The 15,434-nt window shown below is 34.9% G+C and overlaps 1 protein-coding gene across 1 annotated transcript in view; it reads right to left on the minus strand.

Moving 5' to 3' along the window:
- The window catches only part of PTPRD (protein tyrosine phosphatase receptor type D), a 1,393,726-nt gene that overhangs the window by 1,041,618 nt on the left and 336,674 nt on the right, over positions 1–15,434 (minus strand). The gene's annotated exons all lie outside the window — the stretch shown is intronic.

The raw sequence follows: 15,434 nt of genomic DNA on the forward strand, positions 1-15,434 counted from the left end.
GATATGTGTGAATCTTAGCAGGCACAAGCTTTTATTGACGCTTATTGAATTATTGATCCTGGAACAGTAGAAAATCAGTTTTCTTTTCCGAACTGAACTGAAGTTGGGTCCAAATCATCTGGAGGATTTACAAGGGGTAAAGCACTTTTCAGGTAGCTGGTTAAGTTCCTGGTGGCTTACACACAAAGGTTACTCATTCAAAGGAAGTCACAAGATAAAATTTGCTTGTTTTGCTTAGTCTTACTTTCTTAAAAAAATAATTAATCAGGTGGAAAGTGGGAAATTTAAATCTTATAAGGAAGAATTGATTTTCATTTGAAATTGTACCTGTCATGGCTCTCCTATACTACCCACTAGTTTTCAAGAGTTAGTAAGAATTGAAAGCACATATGTGCAACCTTTTGAGGCAAAAGTTATAATATCTCCAAAACATATTAAACAGATAAATGCCTGAAAATATCTTAATTATTACTGAATATTTACAAGATGCAAAATTAAAGCATTCCTTTTCACTTTAGTACCAAATATCCACTGCATTTCAGGACATAACATCAAGTCACCAAATTGGGAAATCGTTCTGGAAATTTTAATGTCAAACAAAATTGGATCTCATAGATGCCAGCTTCTGAAATTCTCAACAATCTAATTTGGCAAAAGGTTTGGCCACTTTTTTTTTCTAATAAGCTCAAAAAAAGTGGTTCACCTTCTTTCCTGATATGGGTCAGCTAAACAAAAAGAAAATGCCAGAGTTATTTGTCTAGACAATGGAAATTATAATTGTAAATTTTTAGAATATTGCTTTACAGAGGGAATTCTGGCAGTCTTTGTTTCTGCATATACTCAAAGCATTCTCTCCGGAATATGAGCAACAGTTGGCTTTGTATGCTGAAACATGGGTTTTGAAGAATTAAATCAATAAGAACCAGGAGTAAATACTGCCTAACAATCAGGTGATGTGACAATACAAGGTGGGTACCCTTACCTAGCAAGATTAAAACTGAGAAGCAGTTAGCATTCTTAGACAGTGCTGTGCTTTTTGATTTGCCACAATTTTTATCAATCCCTCTTGTCTTAGTTCACTACCCACTATATTTATATTATCTGACCCTAGCAAGTATTTGAGCATAAGAAATATTATGCAATAATAGTGTTTTCAAAATCTAGTCATTATATATCATCACTGACATAATACACTAACTTGATAACTTATATTTAGTTTTAGTTTTTTCCTTTAACTCACCACAAAACAAGCTTTAATATTACTGTTGAAAACAAAGAAATAGAAATCAGAGGCCATGACAGCCAATATTTAGGAATACAAGAGTGCGCATGATCTTAGCCTTGATCTCCTCTGGTACGTCTTTCCTCTTGACCTTTTCTAATTCTTCCATTGCTGCCCTTCTGGATATCAGCCTTCTCTAGATTTCTTGGCTGTAGTCTCCATTTAAACTGATGACTGAACCAAGGTAAGCAAAATCTTTAACAATTCCAATGTCTTCATTGTCTACATCAAAGTTGTGTTATTTCTGCTGTAGTACTAATCTTTGTCTTCTTGATGTTCAAGGGCAGTTCTGCTTTGGCACATTCTTCTTTCACTTTCAACACAACTGTTAGTCATTGATAAATAAAAGCGTCTTCTTCTAGCTCATAAGCAAACAATTCTGAGGTGTGTTTCACCTTTAAAAGGTTTCAGTGTAATAAGATACTGTTGTCCTAAGAGGTGAAGAACTAGTTAACTTACCATTCAGTAAAGTTTCATTCCTTCCTGGTTTCACTCCTTCTAACTTACTATCACTGATTCTTTGGGATCACTTCCCAAAATTAACTACCTGCATAAAAGCCTGTTCTTAGGCCCAGTTTTTCAAGGGAAATGGACTAAGACACTAGATAGGTTGAATCCTGGAATTAGGGTTTTTAGCTGATACTGGTTTGATACAGACTCACTGGTGGGAAGTAAACTCTTCCTAACTTCACCCCTGATCGTGCATTGAGATTATAAAAGCATTTAAAAAGAATTTCATTTAATTTACTTGGTAAGGTACAATCATTTTAATAAAAGTAAATGTGGTATTAAATGTGTTAATAATGAGAACACTTGTAAGAAAGTGCATGTGTATGCTGTCCTCTTGTTCAAGATCTTATTTTTCAGGAAATTTTACAAAGCTGTATATGCAGGAAGCAGATGTTAGAATATTTTATGAACATTTAAATATTTAGCAGAGTCATTAATTTTACACAACACATATGCATACATTTTCAATCAAGCAAATCTATGCAGCAGTATTTACCCTGCTGGTTCCCACAAACTTTGGGCTGGTGAATCTGCCCCTTTTGCCTGTATACCCATTAAATGCACTGTGGCAGGAAAAACATATCTGTGGCACCTAAATCAAGATAATAGAATAGAAAAAAAGACTTACAGGAAAATAGCTATACTACTCTCTTCATCCTTTTCTTTGTTCTTTATACTATACTATTTAGTATAATTATATTATCTTTTCATTGGAAAATGTTATCTTTCTTAAAAGGAACATAATCAGCCCTAAACAATTTAGCTCAGTGGATAGAGTGTCAGTTTTCGGACTGAAGGGTCCCAGGTTTGATTCCGGTCAAGGGCATGTACCTTGGTTGCAGGCACATCCCTAGAAGGGAATGTGCAGAAGGCAGCTGAATCGATGTTTCTCTCTTATCGATGTTTCTAACTCTCCCTCTCTCTCTCCCTTCCTCTCTGTAAAAAATCAATAAAATATATTTTAAAAAAGGAACATAATCAACTCTATTTTTTTAGGGCAGGCATCTTCATTGAAGCTCTGTATCCATACACATCCTGTCTTTATTTAGAAGAGGATTGAAAGGGAAATGTTAAAAGTCAAAGAAAGCCCTAGCTGGCTTGGCTCAGTGGGTAGAGCATCAGCCTGCGAACTGAAGGGTCCCAGGTTCGATTCCAGCCAAGGGCACATGCCTAGGTTGCGGGCTCGATCCCCAGTGGGTGGCATGCAGGAGGCAGCCAATCAATAATTCTCTCTCATCATTGATGTTTCTATCTCTCTCTCCTTCTCTCTTCCTCTCTGAAGTCAATAAAGAAATATATATATTTTTTAAAATGAAAGAAAAACTTAAAACTATCAAGGAATGAGCTCTTCCACAGAACACAGTCCATCATATGATTAAAAACTACTCTTTAAATTCTAGATTTTTATATTTATCTGCCATTCTTGGCAATTTTTTAAAAATGAATTATTTCTTACTTTACTGATGTCTTTCACACAAAAATCTGAATTCATACTTTTTGATGGTAATGGAAATTATTGACTGGATGGTTGTAATCACAATGATGTCTTCAGGTATTAATGAGGTATGTCAGGGTTTTTTTGTTGTTGTTATTGTTTTTTATCCCTATGTCAAATGGTCTGAGACTATTGTATTTTTACGAACTATAGAAATGATCCCTGAAAGTATAGTCTTTATTGTATTTTTAAATAGCTACATCTCAACTTTTCATAACTCCATCAGTTTATTGATTATTAGGAGAATTTTTATGTTTGAATAGTTCTGCTTGAATTTTCTTTGGTCTTGGCAATTAGAGTTTTATGCTTTTTAGAATCTGAATTTTTTTTAAAATGTAAATTTTTCACCAACTTCTGACTCATATTTTTTATAAAAGTATATTGTGATGTCTCTTACAGCCATGATAACATGACAATGTGATGTGATACAGGACTGAGACCTGCTACTCTGGGTGCAGACTTCACAGCTAACCTGAGGTAGGATTCTGGTCCTCTAACTTAACATACGTCTATCAGTCAACATAGACTTGATTATTCATTTACCCATTGCAAGTGTTGCTTCTACTTATTACAGTGCTGTATTGATTTGCTAGTGCTGTCATGACAAACTACCACAAATTTAGTGAAAACATCAACAGCACAAAAACAGAAATAAAAAACATAAAAAGAACACAGTCAGAAATGAAGGCTACACTAACTGAAATGAAGAATAATTTACAGGGAAATAATAGTAGAGTAGATACAGTTGATAATCAAATCCACTTGGAATAAAAGGAAGCAAAAAAGACCCAATCAGAACACAAAAAAGAAAAAAGTCCAAAAAAATGAAGATAGTGCAAAGAGACTCTGGGACAACTTAAAACATACCAACATTCACATTATGGGGTGCCAGAAGGAGAAGAGAGAGAACAAGAAATTGAAAACGTATTTGAAAAAATAATGACAGAAAGCCTCCCTAACTTGGTGAAAGAAATAGATGTACAAGTCCAAGAGCACAGAGAGTCCCAAACAAGGAAACAAAGTGGCCCAACCAAAACACATCAAAATTAAAATGCAAAAGGTTAAAGACAAAGAGAAAATCTTAAAATCAGCAAGAAAAAAGCAGCTAGTTATCTACAAGGGAGCTCCCATAAGACTACCAGCTAATTTCTCAACAGAAAATTTGCCCACCAGAAAGGACTGGCAAGAAATATTCAAAGTGATGAAAAACAAGGACCTATAACCAAGATTACTTATCTAGCAAAGTTATTATTTAGAAATATAAAAACATATAAAGAGCTTCCCAGACAAGAAAGAAGAAGAAGAAGGAGAAGGAGAAGGAGAAGGAGAAGGAGAAGGAGAAGGAGAAGGAGAAGGAGAAGGAGAAGGAGAAGAAGGAGAAGAGAAATAAACAAATAAGCAAAACAGAAACAGACTCATAGATACAGAGAACATTTTTATTGTTGCCATATGGGAGGGGGTTGAAAGGATGGGTAAAAAAGATAAAGGGATTGAGAAGTACAAATTGGTTGTTACAGAATAGTCTTAGGGATGTGAAGTATAGCATATGAAATATAGTCAATAATATTCTAATAACTATGTATCTTGTCAGATGGGTATAAAATTTTTTGAGATGATCACTTAGTAAGTTATACAATGTCTATCACTGGAGTGTACACCTGAAACTAATATAATATTGTACATCAACTGTAATTGAAAAATAAAACAATAATTTCAATAAAGAAAAAAAGGTATTTCATTGTCTAGCACAATCACTACTGGGTATTTTAAGTTAGAATTTAAAAAGTTAAACTTTATAGGTCTTCCTAAATTGCAATTGAGAAGAAAGTTATATACTATTATTGACATTAAAATTAATGTGCTACTAGGTAATTAATGTATATGAATAACAATTCCTTTTAAAAATTCTAAATGCAATATTCTACCTTATGACTAAAATATATCATATAAATATAAATTTAAATTTATATAAACATTGTCATGTGTCAAACATGAGATGGGAGTATTGTAAGATGAGCATTTAAATTTAAGCTCTATAATTATTAGTCTTGTTTTAATTAAACATGCAACTAACTTAACATCCTATATGAAATAATACATCCAAATAAAACATAAAATACTATTTATTGAAAATATTCCACAATCATTTCATAAAACCCTAACTCATTTTCTTCTTGCCTCCAAAGAGAACTCATAAAAATATAAATCAGCACTAAATTACATATGGCTCCAGAACAGAAAATAGCATGATTACTTTAAATGTAAACAGTAACTATAAAGACATTAGAATTTCCAAATCAGTAGAAGAATTTGAAGAGTAAGAAAGAAGCTAGTAAATACTACTCCACAAATGTAATCATTTTTCAAGCCACTCACTCCCCTTATTGGACAGTTCAAGGAAGGAATAGGGCGCTCTGATGAAGCAGCCTTGATGCTGGAGGCAAACAGTCACAGGACAAGGAGGTAGGGAGGGAGTCTTCAATGTGCTCACTCACTGACAATTTATCAGGTATGGCAACGGATAAGGTAGAACAATATGATAAACTCCTTTGCATCAATTTCAGCTTTCATTTCAATGTGGGGAACAACCTAGAGAAAGAAGGTTGCTGGGGGTTGGGAGAGGTTAAGCAAAGAACTTATAAGCTTATACACATAACCCATGGCCAAATAATAGTGAAGTGAAGGCCTGGGGAGGCGTTGGGAGTGGAGTGGAGAGGGTCAATGGAGGGAAAAAGGGGACATCTGCGATACTTTCAACAATAAAGATAAAGAAGTTCTAAAGAAAGGTTGTCAGAGAAAGACCATTTTAGCAAGCTTGGCAATAGTATGTGAGTAAAAACAACAGGAGACTTCTTGATCAACCCTTTCAGCTCTTCAAATTAAGAACTCTTGCATTTCATTAGAAGCAAGAAAAGCTAAATACAGTCAAATCATTTCCTTCAGTTTCTGATAACATTTATATAGGGCTACTTTGGTAAAGAATCAGAGATACTTCCACCACCCAGAGATTATAAATATAAAGGCGAAGAGCATTAATGATAACCATGAATATTGCTACTTTGTATAATCTAATTTTGTCATCGTTATAATTTAGGAAGTTGGTACAATTATTAGTCCATTTTATTGATTTCAGAGAGGAAAGGAGAGGGAGAAAGAGATAGAAACATCAATGATGGGACAGACTCATGGATTGGCTGCCTCCTGCACACCCACTACTAGGGATTGAGCCTGAAACCCAGGCATGTAGCCTGATTGAGAATCAAACCGTGACTCCCTGGTTCATAGGTGGATGCTTAATCATTGAACCATACAAGCCAGACATTCCATTTTATATATGAGGAAATTAAGTCCCAGAGTGGCTAAATACTTTGCCCTAAGTCAAGCATGTCAAACTCTTGGCCTGCGGGCTGCATGCGGCCCACAACCAATATTTTTGCGGCCCAGCCAATATAATGGCATGTAAGAAACATTTTAATAAAAATTTCATAACTTAATTTTTACAATATCCTGTTATACATAATTATTAATAAGGAACAACAACTTTTGCTAATGAGTGATTACCATAATGGTGTCGCATTCATTTCCCTTACGCGCCTTACACTCAGGCGCACCATTTCTCGCCACTAATACTAGCAGCGAATATTTTAGCAGCCAATTGCCATCATTAGTCTTGGACTGACTTTCAGTTTGGTGTGTGCAACAGGAAATATTTCACTTTCAGAGAACAAGAAAAATAGGTTTATTTGCATTTCACTTATTAATTTGTGCAGTTATTCAGTGTCTGGTAAGTTAATGTTCAATAAAAATAATAATGTTCTATTATTTTTGTTAATGATTAATTTATTTCAGCCCTTTGTATTCAGCATGTCTCCATAGAAATAAATCTACATTTCTATGAAAATTGAAGCTTTTTTTTTTTTTTTTTTTTTTTTTTTTTTTTTTGCAGCCCACATAAACTTAAACCTTTTTTATTTGGCCCGAGTTAGCCTTTGAGTTTGACATGTTTGCCCTAAGTCATGCAGCTAGTGAGTGGCAGAAAAGGACTGAATTCTAAGTGGTTCAATGCCAGGACCAGCCTGCTGGTCACTATGCTCCTGGCACAGTAAATTCATTACAAGTCAGACTCCACACCTCCAAACTCTCCCAAGTAGAGTTATCTCATCATGCAGTCTAGTAATCAGACAATCCCTTCAACGTAATCTAATTGAATTATGCCCTTTAATGTAGCTTAATGACATCCTTATATAAAAATATTAAATCAGAATACTCAGTTTGACCTCACAAAAAGTAGAATATAATTGCTTTAAACCCTAACATGTTACTAACTTCATTTTAACTTACACAGCTTTAGCTTGCAGTTTTTTATCTGATTTTTTAAAAATATATTTTATTGATTTTTTTACAGAGAGGAAGGGAGAGGGATAGAGAGTTAGAAACATCATTCAGCTGCCTCCTGCACACCCCGCACTGTGGATGTGCCTGCAACCAAGGTACATGCCCTTGACCGGAATCAAACCTGGGACCCCTGAGTCCGCAGCCCGACGCTCTATCCGCTGAGCCAAACCGGTTAGGGTTCAATACTGTGTTTTAATTGCAATAATGTGGCAAGAATAAGGTGAAATAATTCATAACTATGCTTTAGCATGTTGATTTCTCTGAGTCAAAGTTTAGAGTGCAGAATATTGATTTTGGTCCACCCTGGGGATCAGGGTTCCAGAAGGAAGGGAGAAAAGGAAATAAATAGGATTGGGTAGAGGGAAGTCAGGCTATTTGGCCAGCCTGACATTATCCTCAGCCAACCTTAGAGGGAGCTCTGGAGCTGAAATATTCTGTTGCCATTGGGTCAAAAGTCTGGACCTATATAGTACTTTCCTGGTAGTCAGTCATTATTTGAGTCACTTCACTTTGGGAAGTTTGACCTTTAGTGAGATGGTCCTTTGGAGCTAAAGACACTGAAGATGCTTCCAGCTGAAGCCTGCCTGCTGACAGGACTCTAAGCACCCGGCAACAAGCTCATCCTTAACAGGGCCTGGGTGACACATCACCATGTCCAAAACACCAGCTTTTAAGAGGGCTAAGTGTGGGAGGCTAGGAGTTCGGAAATAACGTCTTCTGAGAAGAAATGAAGCTTAAGCTAGAAAGATGAATAGGAAGAAGTCAGTAAAAAAAAAAAAAAAAAAAAAAGGAGGAAATAAACTTCCAGACAAAAGAAAGAGTATGTTTGACTTTCTCTAAAGGGAAGATAACGCTCTATATTAAGGGAATACGAAGTTTTTGCATTTAACTGGAGCAGAGAGTACAAGGGCTTCAAAAGGCAGGAGGTGATTCACGCTGGAGAGAGAATCCAGGTGACAAAGTGAGTGATCCATTCCTGCTGTCTATAAACGCGGCACTGACTGTTCCTGCCATGGTGACATCCATGAAAGGATATCTATATTACATTTTACACTAAAATATAGGTTAGTGTGCTACTTTGGAACAATTCAGAGTTAATATAGGATAAAAACCCCCACTTTTTAAAAATAAATGAATTTGGCCTTCATAATGCTTTTAAATATCTACTAGTATGCCTTATCTATCTATCTATCTATCTATCTATCTATCTATCTATCTATCTATCTATCATCTTTCATCTAGATAAATAAATACATACACATACTGTACTATTGAGCTATCACTCAACCTTTTTAAAATGACACCTTGTTGAGAAATATTTTTGTAAGCGATAAAATTGCTTCTGCTGAATTAATCGCCTACACATTATGGTATTTTAACAGTAATAGGATATTTTCTTCTGTTCAGGATTCTCTTTACCTATTATCTGAAATAAGTAGTGGGACATGTTTCGAAATACATTTCATGGAAAATATGCTTACTTCTAGAGCCTGAACACGGGGATCTGTATTTCCGCCCAGAGTTAGGATTCTGCAGTGCTACTGGTGTCTTCTAATTTTATTATAGCCACCGTTGCTTTTGCATGAGCTCATTACAGAGACAAATATCCATTAGTGACAGGTAACTTTTCATTCTAATGCACCCGTACGACTGATGTCTGGGCCTCTGAGATATTCTATTCTGCACCTGAAATTAGTTTCTGTGTTACAGTTCTGAATGTGTGATAAGGAAAAGATACAGTAATTTAGATAAACTCCACTAAATGGCTTGACTGAAATAAAGCCAAAATGAAGGTATAAATGGCTGAAGTGATTAAGACTGTCAAGTTCTCTGGGGGACTGTTAGAGAATAGAATAGCTGGTGGATTATTACTTATCCATGAATGTGAATTTGGGGGGATTTAATTAAAGATGTTCTATTATATTTTTCAAAGCCTATTTGAAGCAGTAAATCAAGAGCTGCAATAATGGCGGATGTTGCCACTGATCGAAAATGGCACCTCTAACCACGTTGGGAAAGCCCTCTTCTGAGGGCCTTTAATGTTTCTACTCAGTTTGATCCTATATAAGAATTAAAGATGGAGAAAATGTTGTTGGTGGGACTGTTTCTTTAAAGACTGTTGAGCCATTGCATGGTGTATGTGTGTGTTTATCTATCTATATCCATGTATAGCACGCATGTGTTTATCTATGCATATCCATACATATGTGTGTGCATGCATGTACATATATGCATGTGAATGTTTTTGCCCTTTCTAAGGTTCTGACCCACAATATCAGGAGAAATAGCTGTTTTAAGCCATTAAATGTTAGAATATTTTCTTGCACAGCAGTAGATAACTAGAATCATCTTAGAAGAAAGACAGAACATGTACCTATATTGATTTCTGAAATTAGTAACTTTTTGGTCTATTGCACATTATGGAAAATTATCTAATTATACTAATAAAATAATGCTATACTGATTTTATATTCCTTATGACTTGAATCAAGAAAAAACATGATTTGACTACTTTTTTGCTAAGTAAACCTAATTGGTCAAACACTGATAATATTGACACTATTTAATTTTTATTAGATTTTGCTAATTTATACAACGTGCCTCTCAACATGTTCTTTGCTCTTGTATGCCTGCTTTTGTTTTCTGAACAACTAATCTGTTTTCCCATAATTAACTCTAAGACCCAAAGGAAAAAAAGCTATGTCCTGAGATATTGTGTCTAGCATTCCACTTCAGAATTAACAGATGCTCAACAAACCGGTAGAATGACTTAACTTGATTCAAGTGATGATAGTGAATACACATGTTTTGGTAGACATGACAGTACTTCCAGCATTAAGGCATATGACAGTAATTTCAGCATTAATAACTATCCTTGGCATTTTCTAGCCATCCTAAGGATATTTTCTGATTTTAAGTAAAACAGGAATAGAAATTACAGGTGATAAAAAGAATAGACTTTTGTGTTTTCTCACTACGCTAAGATCTCAAACATTTGTGTTTAGAAAGAGCATATCTCTTGTAATTTCTATATGTTATACCACATTGTTCTTAATATAGACAATTATTCAAAAGGAAGGAAATTCTCCACTTGAGATCTATTGCTTTGTGTTGCTGGGTTTCACTAAATTTGCATATATTGGACATTGTTAATATTTTATATGTATTTACATAAATTATTTTATAATATTATGTATTTATTTTTTATGATGGCTGAAAATTATGCCCCATGAAAACAAATATTTGATTCACACAAATGTTAGATTGGTAATTTAAGGATTGGAGTTGGAGCTTAAATGCAAATTTATCCTACTTTCTTATTCTTATCTTATTCCTGGGACCTTATTTTCTCTATGTATAGCATTTGACAAAACAACTTTAAGTTAAATTGTTTGCTTCACTATATCTATCTTTAAATACTGTTTTAAATAATTAATACATGAGAAAAACAAACACATGAATAAAGAAATGAATTGGCCTTTAGCATGACTGTTTAGGAAGTTTTTATACTTGTTAATATTTTATAAGTTTAGTTGATGAATCCTAGTTGGTATTATCTTTCCAGTTAGGGATTATTTTTGATGATACACAAATTCAATTGAATTGTAATCCATTAATCTCTGCCTATATGACAATCTTAGAATCATGTATAATGCCTCTTAACCATACTTAGCTTGTATGCCCATGTTTAGTCTATGACGTATGTCATTGAGAAATTAGTAACTTTGAAATCTAGGAAAAGTGGTTCTCCCTTTGAACATTTTCATGTCATATATGGTTAATCCTGAGAAGCAGCATTCTAACTTGTCTTCATATAGATTCTTTGGGTTTTAGGGAGCAGATATGTATAGTGGAGTAATATTACTTCTGATGTCAGAAGCTCTAATGCTGGTACAAGTTCAAATGTGTAAGAAGTGGTTCCTTAACACAGGCATACAGACCACTGTTTGGACATAAGTAAATAAGAAATATAAGCTCAATATAACAACCTTTTCCATTACTGAATTTAAACACAAATACTTTAGGAACTATGAGAAAACTATAGGTCAATATACCTGATATATATAGACGTGAAAATTCTAAACAAAATATTAACAAACCCAATTCAATAGCACATTAAAAATATCAAGGAAAATTTAATCCTGGAATATAAGGATGGTTCTGTGCATAATTATCATTAAATGTTATGTACTACATTAATAGAGTGAGAGACAAAAATATATGATCATCTCAATAGATGCAGAAAAAAGTATTTGGCAAAATACAATATATATTCATGATAAAACAGCTCAACAGTAGGTTCAGAGGAAACACACCTCAATGCAATAAAATGCCATATATGTCAAACACATAGGCGATATCATAATCAACAGTGAAGAATTAAAAGCTGTTCCTCTAAGATCAGGAACACTGTCACTATTCCTATTAAACATAGTCCAAAAGTCCTAGCCAGAACAAGAAAAAAAAATAAAAGTCATCCAAATTGGAAACAAAGAAGTGAAATTATCACTTATTGAAGACAGTATAATCTTATATATAGAAAGTCATAAAGAGTCCACCAAAATAATGTTAACACTAATCAACAAATTTGGTAAAGTTTCAGAATATAAAATCAATATGTAAAAATTCTATACAGTAAGAACAAAGAAAAAGAAATAATAGAAATAAAAGAAAGCCATCTCATTCACAATAGCATCAAAAACAAATATTTAGGAATAATTGAACAAAGGAAGTAAAAGCTCTGGAAAGTATAATATTTATTTAAATAAACAGGAAAAAATAAGCAAATGTAAATATATTCTGTATTCATGGACCAGAATAATCAATATTGTTAATATGTCCCTTCAACCTAAAGTCATCTATAGATTCAATGCAATCCATATCAAAATCCCAATGGCATTGTTACAGAAAAAGTCGAAAGTGTGTAGGGACCACAACAGACTCCATATATCCAACAGCATCCTGAGAAAGAACAAAGCTGAAAGTGTTATGTTTCCTGATTTCCAACTGTACCACAAAGCTATAGTAATCAGAACAGTATGGTACTGGCATAAAAAGAGACATATAGACCAATGAAACAGAACCGAGAGCCCAGAAATAAGCCTTTGTCTATACAGCCATGACAAAGGATGAAATCCTGCCATATGTAACAATATGTATAAAACTTGAGGGCATTATACTTAGTCAAATAAGTCAGTGAATGAAAGACAAATACTGTATGATATTTCTCTTATGTGGAATCTAATAAAGCCAAACTCCTATAAACAGTATATAATGTTGGTTACCAGGTGCCAAAGGGTGGGGGAAATGGGGTGATGTTAGTTAAAGGGTAAAAAAGTTGTAAAGTATAGTGATTATAGGTAACAATACTTTATGATATACTTGAGCATTTCTAAGGGGGTAGATCTTAAATCTTTTTACCATGAATAAAAAAGATAATTATATGATAAGATGGTCAGGTTAGATAATGATCTAATGGTAATCATTTTGCAATATATGTCTATCAAATACATTGTACACCTTAAACTTACACTATGTTAAATGTCAAGTATATCTCACAGAGCTGGAAAATAGTGTATCACAGACATAAATAAATATATGAATAACCTTTATTTTAGATACTGCTCTTTTCTACTTTTACTTATTTACTTAGGCAGTTAAAGTGTTAATTTGCAGCCTGGCCATGGTGGCTCAGTGGTTGAGCAACAACCTATGAACCAGGTGGTCACCGTTCAATTTCAGGTCAGGCCACAGGCCCCGGTTGCGGGCTTGATCCCCAGTAGGGGGCGTGCAGGAGGCAGCTGATCAATAATTCTCTCTCATCATTGATATTTCTCTCTCTCTCTTTCTCTCTGCCTTCCTCTCTGAAATCAATAGTAAAAAAATATATAAAACAAACAAAACAAAATAGAAGCTATGTCCACAAAGTCAAATTCTGGGAGTATTATCCTTAAAATTCTCTTAGAGTGACAATCAAGTTAAGATTGACTCAAATTCCTAAAGTTCTTATAAGCAGCATTCCTCCCTGGTGTTGAAGTTCTAATAGTGTCATAAAGAGTACATCTCTTTCCTGATAAAATACAGAAGAAAGTAAAGTATTTCATCTTCCATCGCACCTCATCCCTGTGACACACTTACTAAAAATATCTGTGAGCAAAGACATTCCACTTTCAAGATGTTAAACTGGGTCTGCGTCCCACCTGCTTCACACCCTCTGAGATTTTCATGCGGTTTTTACATTAGCAATCAAAGGGGACTTTGGCAAATCACTCAACCCAACTGGGCCTCGACTGTCTCATTAATTTATTTTTTCCAGTTCTTTCACTGAGAGCCTTTTATTGAACATCCAGGCAACGCTACTGTCCATGGTGACACAGCTGAACAAAATGGATAAAAATTCTCATCCTCAAGGTATTTCTAGTGAAAAGGGACAGTTAAAACAATTTTAAAAATGTCATTTGCTAACAATTGCCACAAAGTGCTGGCATGGGCAGGGGTTCCGCTTTTAAAGAGGGTAGTCATGGAAGGTCTCACTGAAAAGGGAACATTTAAGCAAAGACCTTAAAAAAAATGAGAGAGCCAGGAATCTGGAGGAAGAGTTCCCCAGAAAGGGGAAGATGGGTCCAAAGGCCCTGAGGTAAGCATGTGCCTGTCTTGCTCAAGAAACAGCAGGGAGGTAGTGTCACCGGAGCTGATTAGAAGAACGAGCTGAGTGATAAAATGTAACGTCAGGGAGGTGCTCAGGGTTGAGGCCAGAAAGGGACTGGCAGGTGCATTAGCTTCTATGTCTATGAGATAAGGTGTCATTGAGGTATTGTGAGCAGAGCAGTAACATGAGTTGACTTGCTTTTAGAAGGATCACTCTGTCGGTGTGATAGAAACAGGCGATGGAGAAGAGAGAGAGAAGCATGGAGACCAGGTAGGAGCTCCCAGCATTTAAATCAGCGTGGTAACAATGGAGGTAGTAAGAAGTGTGAGATTTTGGAAAATAAAAGGGTTGAACCATATTTATTCATTCATCCAAAAAGCATTTGGTAAACATACATTAGATGCCAGACACTGTTCTAGAGTGACACATACAGTGGGTGAGAAAACAGGTCTGATATTTGACAGAATCTTTTAAGATGTAGGGCTGCTATAAATTCCTCAACACAGTTCAGAGATGTGCAGAAAATTTACTCCTTTCAGCATGGGAATAAAAAAACACACAAACACATGGTGGCAGAGAAAACAGGGTGTCTGGTAGACGGTGTTGCTAATAATTGCCTCATCTTCCATCAGCATTTCATTAAGAAGCCAATGAGAAAAGGAGAATGGTGCGCCTGAAAAATGTTAATCATCTGCACAGATGTCTGCTCTTTCTGAGGAATTCCTATCCCCACTTTCAGCTTCGCAAAGCGTGGCTCTTTATGGACCATGTTATTAATGAAATGGAAAAGAATGTGCCAGGAAGCCTGCTGTTGTTTGAAATTATCTTTATTTCTAGGCTGCCACTGGCAATAACTGTCTCCTCTCCAGAATTCCGGAACAGTGAATTCTTTCTTCACCAGATTAAAAGCAAAAACAATAAAAACAAAACAGAACTACAACCACGGGGGAAGAATATCTTACCATTATGGAATTATACTTCTATTGTTGTATTTTGATTTGGGGTGCAGTGTACAATATTTTAGCAATTCATTTTAAATAATCCAAGATTATTTTGCAGATAATCAATTTAGAATCTGCTGATAAAGAAAATTCCCCACATGG

This window comes from Myotis myotis, unplaced genomic scaffold, assembly GCF_014108235.1.
Source record: "Myotis myotis isolate mMyoMyo1 unplaced genomic scaffold, mMyoMyo1.p scaffold_m19_p_12, whole genome shotgun sequence".
Lineage (NCBI taxonomy): Eukaryota > Metazoa > Chordata > Mammalia > Chiroptera > Vespertilionidae > Myotis > Myotis myotis.